Consider the following 22117-nt stretch of genomic DNA (forward strand, 5'->3'; position numbering starts at 1 on the left):
GAATAACTATCAGGGATCACCATTTAGATCTTCTGGTTTGGTTTGGTTTGGTTTGAGGGGAAGCAGGATTAGGCTGTTTCATTTAGTTTTGTTTTAGATTCAGATTATGTCCATTGACAAACAGTGAGCTCAATAAATACCTTGTACATTAAAAAGTGTTCAATAAGAAAATAACCTTAGCAAAGTAGACTTTTTAGGTCCTCTCATTCCCCAAGTTTCAAATAAATATTTAAGTGTGACCAATGTTCTCAAGAAGATTGTGTACTTAAATAGCTATTATAAAGGTTTTCAAATACAAAGGTTGAAACACAGAGTTTGGGTAGGGAGGAATCTTTTTATATGTAGTTTAGCAGAATATAATATATTACATATTCTATTCCCAGAGCACACAAGATAATATACATTTTTTTAAAAAAAAACAACCACTGCAAAGAATTCAACATAAATGCTAGGTTTATACATACAGCTATTTAGGAGAAAACGGACAGATGGTTGAAACAATTAAGTCAATTTTCACTCAGAGATCTGCTCGATTGTGTATCAGCATACTCTCAAAGAACTGAAAACCCTTAGACCTCTAAACAGGCGTGGGGCCAGGGACCTTGGCCATCTTGAAGGTTCACTGAAAAGTCAACTCACAAAAGCCAGATCAATAGGGGAAAAGACACACAACTTTATTTAACGTGTTATACAGGAGAGCCTTCAGAATGAAAACCCAACCCCCTGGTGGGGTACAGAAGTGTGTATATACCTTCTAGAAATTGGAGAAAGAATGCAGGCTCAGAGCACAGCCAAAACCAGGTTACAGTAGTAAATCAGGTTTTAGCTGCAAGACAGGTTATGCGAGGAGGCTTGGCTGGCAAAAGTGGTCTTGTTATGTAGATGAACCTCACAGGTAGCACCCCTCAGAAAGCAGAGACGGCAAATGTCTCTTTCAGATCTATAAGGTGTCAGACTTAATCCTTCCTAGATCCGGACAAGAGAAAGCCTGGCTGCATTAATGCATATTTTCTACAGATGCAAATTTTCCCCACTAAAGACCGCTTTGCAGGGCGACTTCTGTTTGCTGATCCTCCAACAGCCATCTCAAAATATATCAAAAAAATATATTTGGAGGTAAAATATTTTTATTTCCTAAAATAGAACATCTTCCACAGGACATGCCTTCACACTGTCCCACAAGGCACATTCTCCATTATTACTTTGCCCTTGTCACAGCCCTTTTGTCTTTTTCCTTCAACTCTCAAAAATCAGTATGAGCCACAATCACCTGCAACTGTTTGGCATGTTTCCAAGAAATAAGATCCTCTGCACAGTTAGTTTACTTACACAGATCCTTATTTACTTTTATTAAGCAGATTGTAGCCAGGTCAATGTTCAGATGTAGAAGGGAAATGCACCAACTCTTAATTATAAACCTCTCCCTATGAAGGGAAAGGACAAGGGACTGAGAACCCCTAATTGTTTATATATATCCCTACCTGCTTTATCTATTTGATCAGTTTAGACACATATGAGTGATATTCCCAAGTTAAGCTATTGTTACAATAAACATCTGTATACACCAGACTGCTAGATTCACACTATGCACCGCTCAGATTATGACCTTCCTCAAAGAAAAAACAACAACAACAACAACAACAAAACTCTTGCCTGCCCCAAAAACCTATTAAAATACAATACAGCGAAAGCATAAGAAACTGTGGGGGTCATAGGCTTCTGGCTCCCTAAAAGTTCACTAAAATCACTGACATAAGACAGTTTGATTCACAGGAGAAAAGGTATATTTAATGTGTGAGCATGGGAGCCTTCAGAAGGAAAACCCAACTTCCCAAAGAGGCACAGAAGTTTATACGACATCCTGAGGTTACAGGGAGAATGAGAGCTTGGATCCTGGTAAAACAGGTTACGGGAAGGAGAAGAGGAGGAATTCTATTGAGGGAATAAATGATAACCAGAGAGAATGATTGGATGGGGAAACAGAAATTAACTTCTCAATAGTTCTTTTTGGAATTTAAATCATCTGTGGAGGTAGTCTTTATCTTGAATAGGGTCTGTTCAGGTATGGAGAGATTTTTGGTCCTTTCTGCAATGGATAATGAAATAACAGGGAAAGAAGCAGGGATAATTGTTCTCTTTGTTGGGGGATGGGGGGATGGGGGGTGTCAGTCCTATCTCTGTAGATAGGGGAAAAGTCTCTCCAGGAACTTTTTGATCTCTAAAGCCTTTTAATTTAAAATACTCATTTTACCAGGGAGCCATATACTGGGGTGAAGTATTTTTATTTTCTTCAGAATATTTCAAACCTATAGTCCTAAAAAGACTAAATTTACTGAAAAAAAAAAAAATGATACTAGGCTTTTGAATTAGAATAAGTATTATTTAAAGTTGAAAGATTTATTTTCCCTGCTTAAAAATTTAATTTTATAGGCCGGGCTCAGTGGCTCATGCCTGTAATCCCAGCACTTTGGGACGCCAAGGCGGGTGGATCACCTGAGGTCGGGAGTTCGAGACTAGCCTGACCAACATGGAGAAACCGCCATCTCTACTAAAAACACAAAAAAAATTAGCTGGGTGTGGTGGCGCATGCCTGTAATCCTAGCTACTCGGGAGGTTAGGGCAGGATAATTGCTTGAACCCAGGAGGCGGAGGTTGCGGTGAGCCAAGATCACGCCATTACACTCCAGCCTGGGCAACAAGAGTGAAACTCCGTCTAAAAAAAAAAAAAAAAAAAAAAAAAAAAAAAAAAAAAAATTACTTTTGTATTAAGCTATAGTGTTTTTGCTAGAAAACTACTATTAAAAAAAAACTATAGTTAGGAAATACATCTCTGGAAAAACAAAAATTAACTATAAATACTGAGTCTGCTTACCCTAATAATAACAAAATAATAAATGCCTATGGTCTGTATTTAAGGAATTCAGATTAGCAACTTAGCTACAGTTCCACTAAAGCGGACATATCCTTGGCAAACCACACTGGACTCTCCTGTTAAAATATGAACCCCTCAAAACAAAGAGCCTCTATGTATAATGTTTAATGCCCAAAGTGAACCAACTAAAACTTCTTAATTTTAAAGTGAAATAAATGACTTGAAAGAAATATTCAAATTTCATTCTTATGTTTCTGTCATTTATGCAAGGTAAAGGAGGCAGCTGTCCAATTTTTCTGATCCCAGATACACTAATTAATCCTATCTTGATCCAACGATGTCAAACAAGTCTCTGAGAAGTAATGCTACACCCTAAAGCCAATATGGCTAATATGGCCAAAAGGTTAAAATGCATTATCGTGGCCAAAAAAAGAAAAGCATGAAAGGGAAAAACTGCAGACCTACTACACATCAAGCGGGGAGGAAGGGTAACAATTAAGAAGAGCTAACACTCTTTGAGCAACCCAAAATAAAAATAAAAAGAGAGCAAAGTACATAGGCCTCTAGGTGGAAGTAAAGACCTAGGAGATAAACTGCAGAAAGCTAGATTGTTCTTCAATCCGGAACATTAGAAAACAAGGGTAAAAAGTCATTGTACCTACCAGTCATTCTCTATTCCCCTCGGTTTCCTTTTTTCCGATTATTATTTCTCAGATTTCTTTCTCTCCTTAATTCTTTTTATTGAAAAGCTGTTCTCTTTTCTCCCTTCCTTCCCAGTGATCCTAGACCATCCCCCCTTCGCCCTTGTTCTCAACTGGCTGAGAAGATTCAAGAGAAGCTTCCAACCTGCTGGCAGTGACGGATGGCAGTGCAGAGGCACACAATGGCGAGTGCAGGCGCGTCACCAGCCTTGCAGCTGGCCTTCCAAAGAAAGAACCAAAGCCGAAGTCTGTCCCGAGGGAGGCTGATTTAATTAAGGTTATAGCAAAGGGCAGAACTGCCTGTGGGCTGCATGATCTGCAGAGGGCCATAGACAATGCATTAAAACACTCCTCAAGAAGAAAAAGCCAAGAAAGTTATGTTTGTAAAATGTTGAAAGGTGGGAAAAATGAAAAGACAACAGGGATGTGTTTGAAAAACAAGCAAAGACCCGCCGAAGTTCATGATCTAGTGACTTACAGATACCAAAATGCAATGACAATAGGAAACAGAAGGAGTATGTTTTGATGTGCCTTTCACACTCGAAATATTTCAGATGAATAATGAGATGCCCAGACTGAAATAATCCAGGGCTGTTCAATCCAGCGTCATAGCAAAGTTTCTGTCAATGGCAGGGCCAGGACCAGAACCCAAGTGTACTATTTCTTTCAACTGTAACACATAGCCTATTTTTAATATAACTTTAACCACTTGGAATAAAGCCTTTTCAAACAGGGAACAAGTTCAGTTTTGAGCATCTCTTATGAGAAAAGGACTCTGCCAGACACTGGAGAGCCAATAGTACAAAAAAAAAAATAATAATAAACATGGTTCATACTTTCAAGAAGCTCACAGCCCAGCATTTGGGGGGAGAAAGAGTAGGGAGACAACACAAGTAAACAGGTAATTAAACTGAACGTTGAGGCAAAGAAAGTGGGCTGAGGAGGTGATTGCTTGAGTTTATCAAATCCCTATGAATGGAATAGAGTTTAATTTTCTAAAACCCCGGCAAATTTACTCACCCAAATGTGCACCATCAGACAATTACTAATCTCTTTCTTATTCTGCATGTGTAAGCTAAAGTCTACCACTGAACTCCGCCATTAAAATGACAACACATTGCCCCATAGTGACTAAAAAGTATGGGGGTGGGGGAGGGTGACAGACTACAGAAGTCTTTCATATTCTTTGAAAGGGTGTCACCTGCAGGTGAGTTCCAGGCCAGAATACAAAACAGTCATAGTCCCTCTCGTCCTAGGGCATGTGAAACCTAGGCCACACAAAAGGACCATATTACCCATTCTCAACAGTTTCCTCTACGTTCCTCAAGACTCAAGGGTGCTACAGAGTCAAAAGGCAGAATTTCTAATGAACAAGTAATTACTCAGCACTAGAGTGGCGGCTGGACTTCACTTAGCCGAATAGGGATACACTGTGGCTAGGAAGAGGGGCACAATGATGTGCACCTGTAGTCCCATCTACTTAGAGGCTGAGGCAGTTGGATGGCTTGAGCCCAGGAGTTCAAGGCTATAGTGTGCTAGGACAACTATAGAGCCACTGCACTCCAGCCTTGGTAACCTAAGACCCCACACCAGCCCCATCGCCAAACAAACAAACAAACAAACAAAAAACTGGTTAGCAGCAGCACAACAGGCAAACAGGGGCTATATGACAAGCCCAAGTGCCGCAAGCACTAACAGGAGGCAAGAAGAAACACTTGAAGGTTAAAGCCAACCTCAGAGTCGGCCAAGCCCAGCTCAAGTATCATATTTTTCAAATCCCCATATAAAGTTGATTTTATAGTGGTAGCACTGGTGGCATTAAAAAGCAATGTTAGTACGGGTGCAGTGGCTCACACCTGTAATCCCTTTGGGAGACTGAGGCCAGGAGTTCAAGACCACCCTGGGCAACATGGTGAAATCCTGTCTCTACAAAAAATATATATATATATAAAGATTAGCTGGGCATGGTGGTGCATGCCTGTAGTCCCAGCTACTCAGAAGGCTGAGACGTGGAAAGATAGCTTGAGCCCGGGAGATAGAGGCTGCAGTGAGCTGTGATCACACCAATGCACTCCATCCTGGGTGACCCCTGAGTGAGACCCCTGTCTCAAAAAAATATAATTTTTTAATGTTATATGTTTTTTCAAACCATAACTTAAAAAAAGAGAAAAACTCAAGAACTCATTTTTCTAATTCCTCCCGAAACGGGAATCAGGCATATGTTCCTGTGTTAAACTAAATCTTTCCCATTCCTAAAATGTTAATAATTAACTTTCCAAACTTTATTGTATGCGAAAAAACGACTCATTCTTCAGGGAAGTGAATCACCACTACGCAGACCATTAGGACAACAGAAGGCTTGCAGTCTCCAAAGAGCACACCAATAATTAAGTAAGAGCCCCTAAATCGATAACAATTTCACACTGGAGGGGGACTTAATCTGACCTGACCACGACATTAAATTTGTGGCAGATATTCATACGTTTTAAGACACTTACATGAAACTCAGTCAGAGGTCAATTCTTTTCTCATGGGGTCAATATGGATTGTCTTAAATTTCAACTTTTTCAGGGAACAACATCCTAATGACACTTCTAACCAGTGGTAAAGCCTTATTAAAAAATATTAGGGTTAAGAGTGCCACATTCTCTACCGAGCAAACTTTCCATAACATAAAATTCTTATCAAATATTGTGGAACTTCTTGTTCAAACTACAATGGACCCTTGATATGACAAAGGTAAAATGGTTTATCACTCATCACCATGTAATGAAAATAAATGCCTTGTTACAAATCTGGTTACTAGGTTGGCCTAATAATAACAGTTTCAAAGCGGATTTGCCTGATAGATCAAAGGACTGATTTGTTGGGAGACAGCAATTCTGTGTTTTAAGACATACATAGTTTATGAGTCTGTTTCACTTATTTTTAAAGACATTTTAATAAAAACCCTATGCTTCATTTATCTTTGTATTGCTCACAGCAACCAGTACAGTGCCTTGCACATCCTAGGAATGCAATAAAATAGTTGCTGAACATAGTTCCTGACAACCAACATTAAAGTCTTCCCAAAGCAAGTACCAGGAAAACAAAAGAACAAGCAAACAGGACCTACAGCCATAAGTTTTGAAGAAGAAAAAAAAGAACATGCAAACATATTCTAGTATGCTTTTATTCTGATTCACAACTCAAATCTGAACAGGGTTTCCAGAAACTTGCTTCTTATGTGCACATCTACAGTACTTTAAATCTTCATCCTGTTTATAGAAAATACAAGTAAAACTAATGTTATTTTTACACTTAGTTCCTTATTTCACAGAAATTTGTTACAAGTAACATCACCCCACCATCATGTGTAAGTAGTAGGAAATGAAAAAACACACATAGTGTCTGCCTTAAACCTGAGTGCAATGAGTTTCAAAGCCCAAATGCAAAATATCTGACCATTAAACTAATTAAATTGCTAACAAAGCCAAACAGGAATAAAATAATATATCTGAGAAAGAAAAAAAAAAAGTACTGACTGGATCAGGGACAAAGGAGTTGTTGTCCCTGCTTGGCTGTTAATTTACTATATGACCTTACCTAATTATTTAGGCTCTCTGGGTCCCAACTTCCTTGTTTTAATATTATCTTTAAGGTCCCTTCAAGCTACATGCTAAGATTCAACATATGTAGCAGTGTCCAGAAAACTGATTTACATTCATTATCCCCCTCCGCACCCCTCCCCTGGCAAAAGGGCACAGTTCACTTGATAGTTTTAAATATCTGAGTTTGGATTTCTATCAAAGGCAATTTATTAAAATGTCAGATGGGCTTAAGTTCATTTCAAGTGGAGAACTAAAGCGAGTATTGCTTACAGATTCAAGTTTCGCCTAGACAGCAGCTGCTGCCATTGAGAGAATAGACTTTAACAATCTAGCTGAAAATTATACCTCTTTACAAATGGAGACAACTAGTAACGGGGATTTTCATACTCTCAAAAAGGCAGATGCATAGCTTTTCTTTTTTTTTTTTTTTTTCCTTTTCCATATTCATCATGTTGAGAGAGAGGAAAGCAGAAGGGCTAGCTTGGCTTGGGAGGCAGAGAGGAGAATGGATGTCACCGTACAAAACCAGACAAGACCCTTTCAATTGATGTACTGTACTAGACAGCCCATTCTTCTAACTAATGCTCACAATCCAAACGAAATGAAAAGATTTCCTGTGGCTGGGATGGGAAGAAGTCTGGACAAGAGAGCAATACCATACGACAGTAGCTAGCTTAAAAGTGTAAAGACTTGCTTTCAAGATGGGATTCAGATCATTCTGGAAAGGGCCAATATAATGAAAATCTGTAGCTGAGACCTGATTGATTAAGCTATGATTTATATCTATGCAGAGCGTTAAAAAACTTTTGAAAGTACCTTTTGATACCAGACAGCATTAGCTTGTATAGTACTTTATCATATATTAATACATAGCAAACTTACTCAAATGTAATCCCTAAAACATTCCCATAAAGCATTTTAAAACTCCTTTTTCAGGTGAAGAAACAACGTGGAAGGATCAGGGGATTTGCCCAACAGCAAATGTTTAGCAACTGTCAGAGCCTTGTTTTAAATCCAAGTCTGACTTCAAGTCCTCCAATCTTCACTATTTTAAGATAACACTTCTGACACTAGTTTTCAGTCCCTACTATTCTGTCTGATTTAATAAATTGTATTTCTCACAAAATTGCTCCCCCACCCCCAATCTGTTCCTTCTCTGGCTTCTTAGAGCATGCTATGCATAATTCTCCCAGACGTGCACTTATTGGATCTTCTGATTGTTCATTTCCTTATGTCCCTGACTAGGCTCATTTCTTCAATAGCAGAGACTGTCATCTCTCTAGTTTCAAACGACATAGGTATCTTCAATCCCTGTGGCCTCCCTGGTTGCAACCACTTTAACTCCTTCTCTTTGCCAACATGAATGCTCCACAAAGCAGGTGTTGCTATTGCTTCCAGAGGGTCTGGACCACAATGGGTGATTAATAAGTGCTAGCTGAACGAATGGTGGGTAGGTGAATGATGCAATGCTCATACGTATTTTAGAGCACACATTACAATACACACATTTACATACAGCACTCCATGTGAGTCTAAGACCATGAATTTGGTAGTGATTATTAAGTTTCTTCTTTGCTTTCTTTCCTTTTTCTTTTTTTTTTTTTTTAGATGGAGTCTCGGTCCTGTCGCCCCAGGTTGGAGTGCAGTGGCACCATCTCGACTCACTGCAACCTCCACCTCCAGGTTCAAGCGATTCTCCTTCCTCAGCCTCCCAAGTATCTGGGATTACAGGCGTGCGCCACCCCGCCTGGCTAATTTTTTTGTATTTTTAGTAGAGACAGGGTTTCACCATGTTGGTCAGGCTGGTCTAGAACTCCTGACCTCAGGTGATCCACCTGCCTCGGCCTCCCAAAGTGCTGGGATTACAGGCGTGAGCCACCGTGCCCGGCCTAAGTTTCCTCTTTCTAAAATGTGGTTTGTCTTTCTCAATTTCAGAAACTCGCCCAAAGCATGTAGCTGTAAGTAGTACCCTGTCAACTTCAAGATAATGGCCCACAAGACTACATTACCCTCCAGTTTGTCTTTTCTTGATAGCAGTTTGAGGACAGCATTGATTAAGCCTATTAGACCATGGCTGAAGTGTTGCCCCATTCTGGTTTCCTGTTACGAATCTGACACTTCTAGAAAGTCACTGGTTACAGACTAGATCAAGGAAGGTGACTACTCAAATAATTAACTGTGACACAGAATACCCAGATAAGCACCATGTAAGAATTTACAGATTCTATTTCCCTGTCCACACACAGGCCAGTCCTCGGCTCACTATCTCATTCACAGGTTTAAAAGAACAGGTGATGACTCAGAATTCACTTCTAATCTTAGTTTTCTGAGCCTTTAAGCACACATACATCAGACAAAACAGAGTCAGGAGGACTGAACAGAAAGCCAGAAGATATATTTCCAGTTCCACCCAAACTGATCCTCTAATGCAGGTACACAGAAGCTGGGGGGAGTCATTTCAGTGTGAAGAAGAAAGCACTCTCAAGTGCTACCCAATGTTTACTAAGCAGAGGACGTGCCTACTGCACATTCTTCTGTTTTGCCCAGAAATGCAAACTAAAAAGAACCTTTTGTACAGGTAATCAAAGACACACAACCACAGTATGATACCCAGACCAATTTTGAAAAGAACAAGCGTCCTTCAAGGGTCAAATAAACAGTAGCTCCATTCTAGCCAACCAAAAAAAGATAAGGCTAACCATTTTAAATGTGTTTTTTAACACTGAGCCATTTCCAACAGATTTGCCTGGCTGCTCTGGGGAGTCAGGCCTCGCTGAGTTCAGGTGAAGCCTCTACGCTTTCCCCTCTCTCTAAATTCTTCCCACTTTTTACCGGGAAGCAGCACATCTGAACACACGCAACTGTGCAGCAGCGCATCACTCTGTCACACTGAATCAAGGGGAGGGAACTCAAGGCAGTGAGTAGCTAATGTGCACAATGGAAGTTTTAAAAATTATTAGGCAGTCTATCCTTAACCCCAACTGCTGATAAAAGGAGATATATATCAAAGTCTGTTTTCCTAACCTTCTGCGGAGAATGTAAGTGAGCTGTTTCCGCTCCAGGGCGAGGTCTAGTGACACTCATCAACCCTCAGCAGAGAGCATCCAGGGAATTCAGGACCTTGGTTTTATCGCTAAGGGTGTAGCCACTAGTGCTATTAACAGCAGCACTCTAGGTCCTCAGAGTGGGCCCCCCTCCTTTACCAGAATCTCCCAACTCTGCAGAGAAAAGCTGAGAATAGGGTCCAGGGCTAAGGCTCTTCCCCAGATTTAAAGGAAGCTGTAAGCGATTTTAAAGCCTCACCTTACCTCAGCTAACAGAAAGAGAGGCAGGGGGCGGTGGGCGGAGGACCCACCAACCCAGGGGAATTGTAAGGAGACAAAGATCACCCCAAACGCACAAGCGCGCGCGCACTGAACCCGGACTGCAAAGCACATTCCACCAACCTTTCACTGTAGTCGGCTTCCTGTGGGGTTTATCCCCTCACCCCATCCCTCTCCAGAAAGTTTAATGCTGTTCGCACCGACTTTGAAAGGTCCATTGTTCCCTTCCCCGTAAATGTAATGAAAAGAGAGAGGGGAGGGAAAGAAATCGAGACACCGTTCCCGAGGACCCTTTCTTAAAAAGAGGACTGACTCCTGGGGAGTCGGGTCAATCCTAATCCAGAGATGAAACCGGGAAACGAGGCGCACGGGGGAAGGGCGGGAGGACGTTTCCCTTTTGGGTAGAAATGCCCAACGCCGAAGCCGGCCAGGCCGCCGGGAGCAGAAAAGGTGGGCGAGACCCGGGTCCGCGCTCCCGCAGTGGCCCCCTAGGGCAGCAAACGACGCGGAGCAGGGAGCGGGTGAGCGAGTCGCTTCTTACCTTCCCCTACCCCGCTTAGCGTCCGTTAACTCAGGTGCCTACACAGCGGTCCAAGGAGACGGAGAGGAGCCCCTGGCGTCCTCGGGTCCAGATCTCCTCTCCATGGCCAGGAAGCCACTCGATTGCCGGAGCCCACAGCTGCCGCTCGTACGCAACTGGCAGCCGCAGCCTCTGCCTGGAGGTGAAATACTCTCCTCCCGAGAGTGACGCGCACTTCCCTCCGCCTCCGCCTCCTCCTCCGCCTGCCCCGAGCCTCGGAGGCTGGGGCCTCGGCTCGCTCTCTCCCGGAGCCGCCGCTCGGCTTTCTCTGCTCCTTCCCCTCGGGGAGGAAGAGGAGGAGAATCGTGGCCCGGGCGGCGCGGGTCTGGGAGTCCACGCGACAACAGGGGAGGAGGCGGCGGCGCGGGACGGAGTGGGGTCCCAGGAGTCGCTCTTGTCCCTGGTCGCCGGGCGCTGCGGCTCCCTAGGGTCGCGCTCAGCCTCCGCCGGCCAGACAAGCAGCCCGGCTCGGCTGGGCCGGGAACTGTGGATTGGTCGGGCGGGAGGGCAGTGGAGAGCGAGGGAGGCGGAGGGAGAGGAGGAGCCTGCCATCAGAGGAGGCGGTGACCCCTCCGGGCCCCTCCCGCCGGCCCCGCTCCCCGCGAGCTACTAAAGCAGAGGCTCAGCGCCACTCGCTGCCGCGCGCTGGAACAGCGCCCGAACGCACTGCCGGCGGGAGAGGGCCCCAGCCAGCGCACCCCGCTGAGGCGGCAGGCTCCTTCCCTTCCTGGGCGGGCATACCCGCCTGGCGGAACAGGAGACAGTGCCTCCAGCACCCCCAGATGAGGCTGGTACTGCGCCTGTCACTCCCTGGTTGAGCCTGACACTGCGCCCCCAAAGTCCCCGGCTGAGCGTGACTGCACCCCATCGATCCTCGGCTGAGTCAGACTCTGAGCCCTATCACCGGTAAAGAGATTTCCACATTCCCACAAGTGTTCTGAGAGTCCAGTCACAGCCCCCACCTGGCCAGACGCGAGCACCAGGTTCTCAGCGCTGTCAGAAGAACCAGCCTGCTCTGGGACACAGGGCAGCTCTTCTGGTCCCTTGGAGCAGCCCCAGCATCCCGCTCGCAGGCCGGAATAAATATACTTAGGTCTTCCCACGCCCCTGCCCGCGCCACTCTGGAGGTGGCCGCTTGCAGAGGTGGCGCCGAAAGCCACGCCCCGGCCCACCCCAGTGCCAAAACGCCGCTCTGAGGACACCGGCACCGGCCCTGAAGCAGCCCTGCTGCCGCCACCCCGCCCCCTCGCTGGAGCTGCTCTCACAGCCTTGGCTCTGAGTGAGGGCGCGGCCCGGGCTGGATCACTCAGACCCACGAGGTCCCGAGCTGGTGACAGCGGCAGGACTGCCAAATCCGGGCCGTGGTCATCCTCGATTTAATTGGGAATTGGAAGTTTTCCCTCCAGGAAACTCTTTCAGTGAATACTGTACAGGTAGGATAGTTTAGTTTTCAGGGTTGTTCATTCCTTCTCCCTCGACAAACTCAGTCGTGTAACTGTAACACACCCGGCAGTGAAGGGGAAATCCCCTATTTCAAGGGTATTAGTTCAGGACTTCGTATAAGGAATTACCGTTTCCAAATCTTGGCTAATGACAAGAATCCCCTGGGGCACTGAGAAAACATTGGATTGCCAGACATCGCCCAATCTACTGAATCAGAGGTATCTAGAATATGTAAGTTTGGGAAACAGGGCTAGAGTGCATCCTCTAATTAATTAAAGCCTTGGAAAGATGCCTCCAAAACAGCAACACCGGCTAGGGCTGAGATCTTACAGAAACTTCACTCAGCTGCCTTTGGGAGCCACTGTCCCTTCTGGGAGAGAGAGGGAGGAAAGGTTTTTAAAATAAGGAAGATGGTTTTGAATGACAAGCTGGAAGGGACAAAAGACTGTTTTCATGGTCCAAAGTTGAAATGTTGAGGACTGTGCTTAATAAAGACAGAAACTGTGTCACCCCATGTGCTAGGCTGAAAAATGTTCCCTCCCCAAAGATAACAGATTCTAAATCCTGGAACTTGTGCATATTCCCTTATATAAACAGAAACAGGACCTTCGCATATGTGATTCAATTAAGGGTCTTCTTGAGTTGTGGAGATTATTCTGGATGATCAAGACAGGTCCTAACTGCAGTCACATGTACTCTTATATGGGGAAGGGGGGTGGTTAGCACACACAGAGGAGGGCTGGCAACTGTGGAGGCAGAGATTGAAGTGATGCCTCCGCAAGTCGAAGAATACCAGCACAGAGGCAAGGATTCTCCCCTAGAACCTCTGAAGGGAGCAAGGTCCTGCTGACACCTTGATTTTGGCCCAGTGAAACTGAGCTCGGTCTTCTGCTTCCAGAAGTGTGAAAGAATAAACTTCAGTTGTAAGTCACACCGACTTTGGGTGATACGTTGCAGCATAGGAGGCCTGTGCTAGGCCAACTTTATATTACAAATATCAATGTTTTGAATCCTTATCAAGTGCTAGGCACTTTGTTTGGAGTTAGGATATGTTATGGGATATGTTGTCTAATTAAATCCTCCCAATAATTATTATTTCCGTTTTAAAGATGGGACAGTAGGACTTGAAAATTTAAAGGGTCTGCCCAAGACCACACAATAAGAACTTTTTGGAATCAAGTCTGCATACCACTCAAATGTTAAAAATAGCAATTAGACCAGGTGCGGTGGCTCACACCTGTAATCCCAGCACTTTGGGAGGCTGAGGTAGGCAGATTACAAGGCCATTGAGACCATCCTGGCTAACACGGTGAAACCCCGTCTCTACTAAAAAATACAAAAAATTAGCTGGACGTTGTGGCACACGCCTGTAACCCAGCTACTCAGGAGGCTGAGGCAGGAGAATGGCTTGAACCCGGGAGGCGAAGCTTGCAGTGAGCCGAGATCGCTCCACTGCACTCCAGCCTGGGCGACAGAGCAAGACTCCGTCTCAAACAAACAAACCAAAAAAAGCAATTAAAAATTTATGTACATTAGTCTAATAAAATTTTTGGTTTTAAAAAGGGCCTATTTTTTCCACCATCTATATTTATTGCCCAAACCAAGGGAAATGGATGTTGATTGATAGTGAGGCGGGCTAGTGGGGAGCAGGGGTATAGGGGATCTCTTTATACATGTTGCTCAATTTTGTTGTGAACCTAAAACTGCTCTAAAAAATAGTCTATTAACTAGAAAAAAGGGTAGGGGGATTGAAGCTCTGTGTGGCCTATCTTTGAGAATTGTATAAATTAGATATTTATCTGGAACATAAAAAATCAAAGGACAGGCTGGGCGCGGTGGCTCAAGCCTGTAATCCCAGCATTTTGGGAGGCCGAGGCAGGCAGATCACCTGAGGTCAGGAGTTCAAGACCAGCCTGGCCAGTGTGGTGAAACCCCACCTCTACTAAAAATACAAAAATTAGCCGAGCGGGGTGGCACACACCTGTAGTCCCAGCTACTTGGGAGGCTGAGGCAGGAGAATTGCTTGAACCTGGGAGGTGGAGGTTGAAGTGAGCCGAGACCTCACCATTGCACTCCAGCCTGGGTGACAGAGCGAGACTCCTTCTCAAAAAAAAAAAAAAAATCAAAGGAAACTGATGTGAACGGAAGCTATGAAGGAAACCAACAAAGTAAGACACAGACTTCTCTGATCAATGGGACTGATGTCACAGATTGAGTTCTCAGGGAAACAGGCTCTGAGACAGTGACAGGATGTTTTCACCTGTGGGGAATGGACAGGAAGCAGCATGGGCAAAGGGAGAAGCTGGGCTGCAGTGTACACCCAACAATCTTCATTGATCCCACTGGGGGATCTGAGACATGGCCCATTGGAATTATTGAGCCTAAATGACTAGACCATTAGATACCCTCCTGAATCAGTCATTGGATGTCATCCATCCTGGGAAGTGACATGACCTTGGTCAAGGCGACCCTGCAGCTGAGGTAGTCTCCAAAAGGGCCAGCTGCTGACAGCACCCAGAGCTGGGCAGCAAGTCCTTCTTTGCAAGCAAATCTGGGCAGTGCATCTCCATGTCACTCATGGACCTTGTGTGGATCTGTGTCCCCACCCAAATTTCATGCTGAATTGTAATCCCCAGTGTTGGAGGTGGGGTCTGACCTCACCAACAGGAGGTGACTGGATCATGGAGGCAGATTGCTCATGTATGGTTTAGTATCATCCTCTTGGTACTGTCCATGGGATAGTGAGTGACTTCTCGAGAGTTCTGGTTGTTTAAAAGTGTGGCACCTCCCTGCTCACTCTCTTGCTCCCGCTTTGCCCCCACCCTCCCTCCCCTGCATGATTGTAAGTTTCCTGAGGCCTCCTCAGAAGCTGAGCAGATGCCAGCGTCATACTTTCTGTAAGCCTGCAGAACCGAGGTCAATTAAACCTCTTTTGTCAATGCGAGAACAGACTAACACACCCACTTACATGTACGTGACATCCTCACCATTGTGCTACTCCTTCCAAATAAGGAAAGAAAGCCCCAGAGTGAGTGGGATGCCCACGTTTTGCATTTTTTCCTGGTTGTAACTGTGCATTCACACAGGATAATACACTGGCTAAGACTTGAGACTCTTTAGTCGGATCATGTGCCTTAGCTCACTAGTACAACCAAATGCTCAGCCTCTCTGAGGTGCCTCCATTTTTCATTTCAAAAGGGAATAATAGTAGTACCTAGCCCATGCAGTTATTATAAGAATTAAATATGGCAATGCTGTAAGGGGCTTCACTGCACTTCTCATAAATGCTCAGCGCATTATGTTATTGGTGCCTCCTGTCATCTCTTCTTTACCCTCCTTGATTGGCTAAATTGTAAATTTGGGGGGACAAGGGGAGATAGGGTCTCACTATGTTGCCCAAGGTGGGCTCAAACTCCTCAGTTCAAGTGATACTCCCACCTCAGCCTCCTAAGTAGCAAGGGCAAATTGGAATGTTCTATTAGGTTACACTTGCAATGACTTTAGGTGGAGATAAGAAACGGAGAGCTCTTGGGGTCCAGGTCATAGGTGAAGGCCATGAGATAAATACAATAAGCACGACCTAAAAGAACCTGGAACTTTCTTTTTAATGGTGAAAAACAGCAGCCACACTCCAAACAAATGCCAGGTCTCTCCTTTCTGTACCCTGGTGGCCCTCACCACACATGTCATTGCATCTCCCTATATTGAATGTCTGTGGATGCTTAGACAACATGAGGGCTAAGGGCACTGGCCCCCCGCATCCATCCATGGAAGCTGGCTGGGTGTGGGGGGGGGTCAATGTCCCTAACGTGTATATATGTGTGTATATATATATATATATACACACACACACACACACACACACATTCACCTTCTCTGTGAAACATTCCAAGGCCAGTCGTCATGGCCTCCCCTCAGCTCTGATGGCTCCATACACACACCTGCCACAACCCTGACCACACTGCATTGCAGTTATTTAGTGGGTTTTAACTGCAGCCCTTCCCATCCTGCCTACTTCCCTGCAGCTGGTAGACTGGGCACCTGAAGATTTAGAGATTGAAGATACAGTCTTATTCAACTTCAAATCCTCGGGGCCTAGCACAGTGTTTGATGAGCAACTGCCCCGAGCAGGCAACAAAAGAGTCAGCGGAGGATTTAGGAGAGAGGAGGGGACCAAACACCGTGATATGGAAAGAGTCTGTGCACCTCTGTGTTCCACACCTCCAGGTCTCTGCTTGCTTTGCACTCTCCAGCTCCAAACTAAGACAGAACCTCACTTCACCATCCCCATTCTTCCCCTTTCTGTTTTCCCCCAGGCTATTAGAAATTAATTCCTTCAAACTGTATTTCATTCTATGAGGGTCTGAACAGATAGCGTTTTGTATTGTTTTGTTTTGTTTTGTTTTTGAGACAGGATCTTGCTCTGTCACCCAGGCTAGAGTGCAGTGGCACAATCACAGCTCACTGCAGCTTCAACCTCCCAGGCTCAAGTGATCCTCCCACCCTAGTCTCCCTAGTAGTTGGGACTATGGCTTGATCCTCCTACCTCAGCCTCCCAAGTAGCTGGGGCAACAGGTGTGCACCACCACACCTAGCTAATTTTTTTTTTTTTTTTTGAGACAGAATTTCACTCGTGTTGCCCAGGCTGGAGTTCAATGGCATGCCCTCAGCTCACTGCAACCTCTGCCTCCCGGGTTCAAGTGATTCTCATGCCTCAGCCTCCCAAATAAGCTGGGATTACAGGCGCCTGCCACCATGCCCAGCTATTTTTTTGTATTTTTAGTAGAGACGGGGTTTCACCATGTTGCCCAGGCTGGTCTCCAATGCCTGATCTCAAGTGATCCACCTGCCTCAGCCTCTCAAAGGGTTAGGATTACAGGGGTGAGCCATCACGCCCTGCCTAGGTCGTCTTTAAATCATGTTTTTCTGTTCATATTTGCTCTTTTTGCACTCAGTGTGTGGGTGTAGAAATGATTCTCCAGGTGACTAATGCCTCACTAGTAAGGTGTTGATACACTGTTTGCCATCCAAACCTTAATTAAAAGTCTTAGAAGAATTTTCCCCCCGTTGACCCAGTGCAATAATATTACAGAATGTTAGTGTGACCTTTCTTTGCTGTGGTAACAGCTGCATGTCTACAAAACCACCTGTGCTTTCTTTATTTGTTTCCATCTAACCAGCCTCATTCTCACACTTCATAGGCTCGCAATGAAGGCTGCATGTTTCCTGTCAAACTCTCTGGACACTTGCTTTAAATTATGATGTAAGCAATTCTGATCCAGTATAGCCAAACTGCTGATGCAGTCTTTTCAGAGAAGGGAAAAACATGTGATTATTTTATTTTAATTTCTATTAAATCGATGGGAATTAAACTTTTGTTTTACTCATTCAAAAACATGACTTTCACTTTCTGGAAAAAAGTGATGTCCCATCCTGATTCCCATCTAACATCTTCAAAATTGGCACAAATTTCACTGTTGCATAGTAAGTTATATACACTTGGTATTTTGGGGGGGGTGGGGGGGCCTTTGTAGCCATCTTTATATAAGTGGTTGTACTTCGCTGCTGGCACCTAGACCCAAAAACATTTCCCTCATTCTCATGTCACAATTGAGGACACTGTCTCTGAAAAGAGAAATGAGTTGCCTGAAGTCACTTAGCTAGAATGAAGTTGCTTCTGTACTTATTGTAGATTAAGATTTCCTGTGTTGAGGTCAGGTGTGGTGGCTCACACCTGTAATCCCAGCACTTTGGGAGGCCAAGGCCAGTGGATCACCTGAGGTCAGGAGTTCAAGATCAGCCTGGCCAACACGGTGAAACCCCATCTCTGCTAAAAATACAAAAATTAGCTGAGCGTAGTGGCACACACCTGTAACCCAGCTACTCAGGAGGCTGGGGCAGGAGAATCACTTGAACCTGGGAGGCGGACGTTACAGTGAGCCGAGATCATGCCATTGCACTTCAGCCTGGGCAACAAGAGTGAAACTTTGTCTCAAAAAAAAAAAACAAAAAAACAAAAAAAAAAACAGATTTTTCTGGGTCAAATGTGTTGGTGCGTGCCTGTAGTCCCAGGTATTCAGGAGGGTGATGTGGGAGAACTGCTTGAGCCCAGAGTTCAAGGTTTCAGTGCACCATGATGGTGCCACTGTCCTCCAGCCTGGGTGACAGAGCGAGACTGTCTGGAAAAAAAAAAAGATTTGCTCATAGCATATCTACCATATATGCAGTATTACCACTAATATCTTATAAATTTGCTGGATGGGGATTACATGATCTGTGTAAACTGAAGAAATACACACAAGAAATGTAGTGTATTTTCATTATATTCACATATGGATATGTACCAGAAGAGTTTATACAGTGAATTTGTATAAGAATTGAGAAAGCTGGTTATGAATATAGACTTTAATTTGAAATAATACCAACATCCTAAAATCATGCATTATCCCTGGGGTTTTATCTCTTCCTTCCTGTTCCTTCCAGGCAACCAGCAAAGAAGTATAAACCTGTTCTGCCTAGAAAGACTAAGGACCCTGTGTAACCTTCAAAGGCGCATAATCAGAAAGGAAAAGCAAGATTAGGAGTACCTTACTTGCATAAATACATAGCTGTCAAAATTCCCCCAAAGCATATTATATCAAAGCTCTCTAAATTTTTCATAGTTATTATTAAAAACTTACTAAAGTACAAGAAAAAATAAATAAATCCCTGCGAAGCCTCCGGGCCACCTGGATCACAAAGGAGCTCTTTAGGAAACTTGAGCTCACCGTGGATTTGAAAATACACAGTTAACAACATGTCAAAAGTTATCATCAGTCCAACTTAATTCCACAAATCTTTTTTAGGTATTTCTACACTTCTCTCTAAAGAAATGAACATGAGCTGGGCACAGTGGCTCACACCTGTAATCCCAGCACTTTGGGAGGTCAACACAGAAGGATCACTTGAGGCCAGGAGTTCAAGACCAGCCTGGGCAACAAAGCGAGACCCTGACTCTATAAAAAATTAGCAAGGTGTGGTGGTGCACACCTGTAGTCCTAGCTACTTGAGAGGCTGAGCCCAGGAGTTCAAAGTTGCAGTGAGCTGTGATAGCACCATGGCAATGCAGCCTGGGCAACAGAGCAAGACCCAGTCTCTAAATTTTTAAAAAGTAAGGGATGAACATGAGACTATTTTGAAAGATAAACAGGATTACTGGATTATGACATATATGACAGATATGTTGATTATTTGATTGTGGTAATCATTTCAAAATGTATACAATATATCAAATCATCACATTGTATCCTTGAACACACTTTTGTCAATTATACCTCAATAAAGCCGGAACAAAATTACTTGAAATAATGTAAACAAACTAACAAAAATCATTAACTACTTTTTGTTTTCAAGAATACAATGGAAAAATGCCATTCATGACAAAAGTAGAAAAATCTGATTTTATAGTCCATTTGGATAGAAGAACTTTCTACATGATTAAATTGAGGCATTGTTTTCAGAAAACTATTGTGAAAATACACATGGCGCTTTAAAAAGAAGGGAAGGAATGTCCACCCTTTCCATGATTGTCTTAACACAGGGTCTTTTGTAGATGAGCTAAACACAGCTTAGAAAACTCAGAACTCCATTATTTATTCAACAAATAATTATTGTTGTCTTATGTAACAAACGCTGATAGATTCTGGAAGCTGAATAAGACAGCAAAGCCCCTACACTTTAGTAGGGGTTTGTACCCCTAATAAAAGGAAACTGGCAAATAAACCAATAACACAATAACGTGGCCGGGCGCGGTGGCTCAAGCCTGTAATCCCAGCACTTTGGGAGGCCAAGGCGGGCGAATCACTTGAGGTCAGGAGTTTGAGACCAGTGTGGCCAACATGGTGAAACCCCATCTCTACTAAAAATAAAAAATTAGCCAGATATGGTGGCACGCGCCTGCAGTCCCAGCTACTCAGGAGGTTGAGAGAGAAGAATCGCTTTAACTCAGGAGGTGGAGGTTGCAGTGAGCCAAGAAAAAAATAAAATAACACATGATTATACCAATGGTAATAAGGGAAATAAAATTATGAGTAATAAGTGGGATAGAAGCTACACCGATGGCCTTCCATAAGCCACATTTCCCAATATTTACATTCGAGTAAGGTCCTCTCCTACATTGACTCTGAACTTGGCCTTGTGACTTGCTTTGGCCACTGAAACATCAGAAGGGTGATGTAAGCATGGGTTTCAAAAGCACTTGCACAGCAGTTGGAGCGGTATTGTGAAAAAGCTTATTTACGGTGACGTGGTCAGGAAAGACATCTCCAAGAAAGTGATAGTTAAGCTAACATCTAAAGAATGTTGACCTTGAGGACAGGAATTTAAAAAGTGAGATAAGTTATGACGATGAGAAAAGAGAGACTTGGCAGGGTGCGGGCTCATCCCCGTAATCCTAGCATTCTGGTAGGCAGAGGTGGACAGATGACTTGAGCCCACGAGTTTGAAACCAGCCTGGGCAACATGGCGAGATTTCTACAAAAAAATACAAAAAATTAGCCAGGCGTGGGGTTACATGCCTGTAATCTCAGCTACTCAAGAGGCTGAGGTGGGAGGATCACCTGATCCTCAAGAGGTTGAGGCTGCAATGAGGCCATGATCGCACCAACCACACTCTAGCCTGGGTGACAGAGCAAGACCCTGTCTCAAGAAAAAAGAAAAGGAAGGATCAGGGCAGGTTAAGGTTTGAGGACCAGGGAATCAAGGCTTGAAACACACTGTGGATCCAGCAGATGTCAATGGCAGACGTTTTGCATAATTTCTGCTTGAGCTACCCTTATCCAGACACCACAATAAAACAAAAGAAGTTATAAAGATCCAATAATTTTCCGGACAGACTCCTCACTTTACACAGAAACACAGAAAAATCACTTAGTTAAAAATGAGCAATGATTTTAAGAGGGCCAGACAGCTTTCATTGTTGTGTCCTTGGAAGCCCTGGGTTGTCACGTTAAAGCCAGCTAACCTGCTGAAGAGACCACATGGAGACAGCGTTGTGCATTCAATTTTTACTATACTGAGAGGCCATGTGTGGGAAAAGAGGACCAGAGACACCAGAGAGAGAAGAGCCAGCCATCTCAAGATCCCAGCTGAGTTTAGCCCCACTTGTCCCACCAATAAATGCAGCCATTTGTCCGACCACTGGCAAGAACAGCAGAGGACATGCTCAGCTGAGCCCCGTGCAGATTTCGGAATATAAGCAAACAAAAGAGTGGTTATTTAAAACCACTAAGTTTGGAGTGATTTGTATGCCGCACTAAAAAATCTCAACTCGACTTCTTTTTTTTGAAATGTAGTCTGGTTCTGTCACCTAGGCTGGAGTGTAGTGGCGCGATCTCGGCTCGCTGAAACCTCTGCCTCCTAGGTTGAAGCAAATCTCCTGTCTCAGCCTTCCGAGTAGCTGGGATTACAGGCACCAGCCACCACACCCAGCTGATTTTTGTATTTTTAGTAGAGACGGGGTTTCACCATGTTGGCCACACTGGTCTCAAACTCCTGACCTCAAGTGATTTGCCCGCCTCGGCCTCCTGAAGTGCTGGGATTACAGGTGTGAGTCACTGTGCCTGGCCCCA

The 22117-nt window shown here is 44.2% G+C and overlaps 1 protein-coding gene across 2 annotated transcripts in view; it reads right to left on the reverse strand.

Moving 5' to 3' along the window:
- Positions 1 to 12155, reverse strand: part of CEMIP2 (cell migration inducing hyaluronidase 2) — an 87221-nt gene extending 75066 nt beyond the window's left edge. Inside the window, exon 1 of one of the 2 annotated variants that reach the window (XM_015117890.3) lies at positions 12029 to 12155. The gene's annotated coding sequence lies outside the window, so the exon portion shown is untranslated. Of the gene's footprint in view, positions 1 to 11027; positions 11553 to 12028 lie in introns of those variants that run through there. The other variant, XM_015117889.3, reaches the window with a different exon arrangement.
- Between the last annotated feature and the right edge of the window lie 9962 nt (positions 12156 to 22117).

Source organism: Macaca mulatta, chromosome 15 (assembly GCF_049350105.2).
Source record: "Macaca mulatta isolate MMU2019108-1 chromosome 15, T2T-MMU8v2.0, whole genome shotgun sequence".
NCBI classification, from domain to species: domain Eukaryota; kingdom Metazoa; phylum Chordata; class Mammalia; order Primates; family Cercopithecidae; genus Macaca; species Macaca mulatta.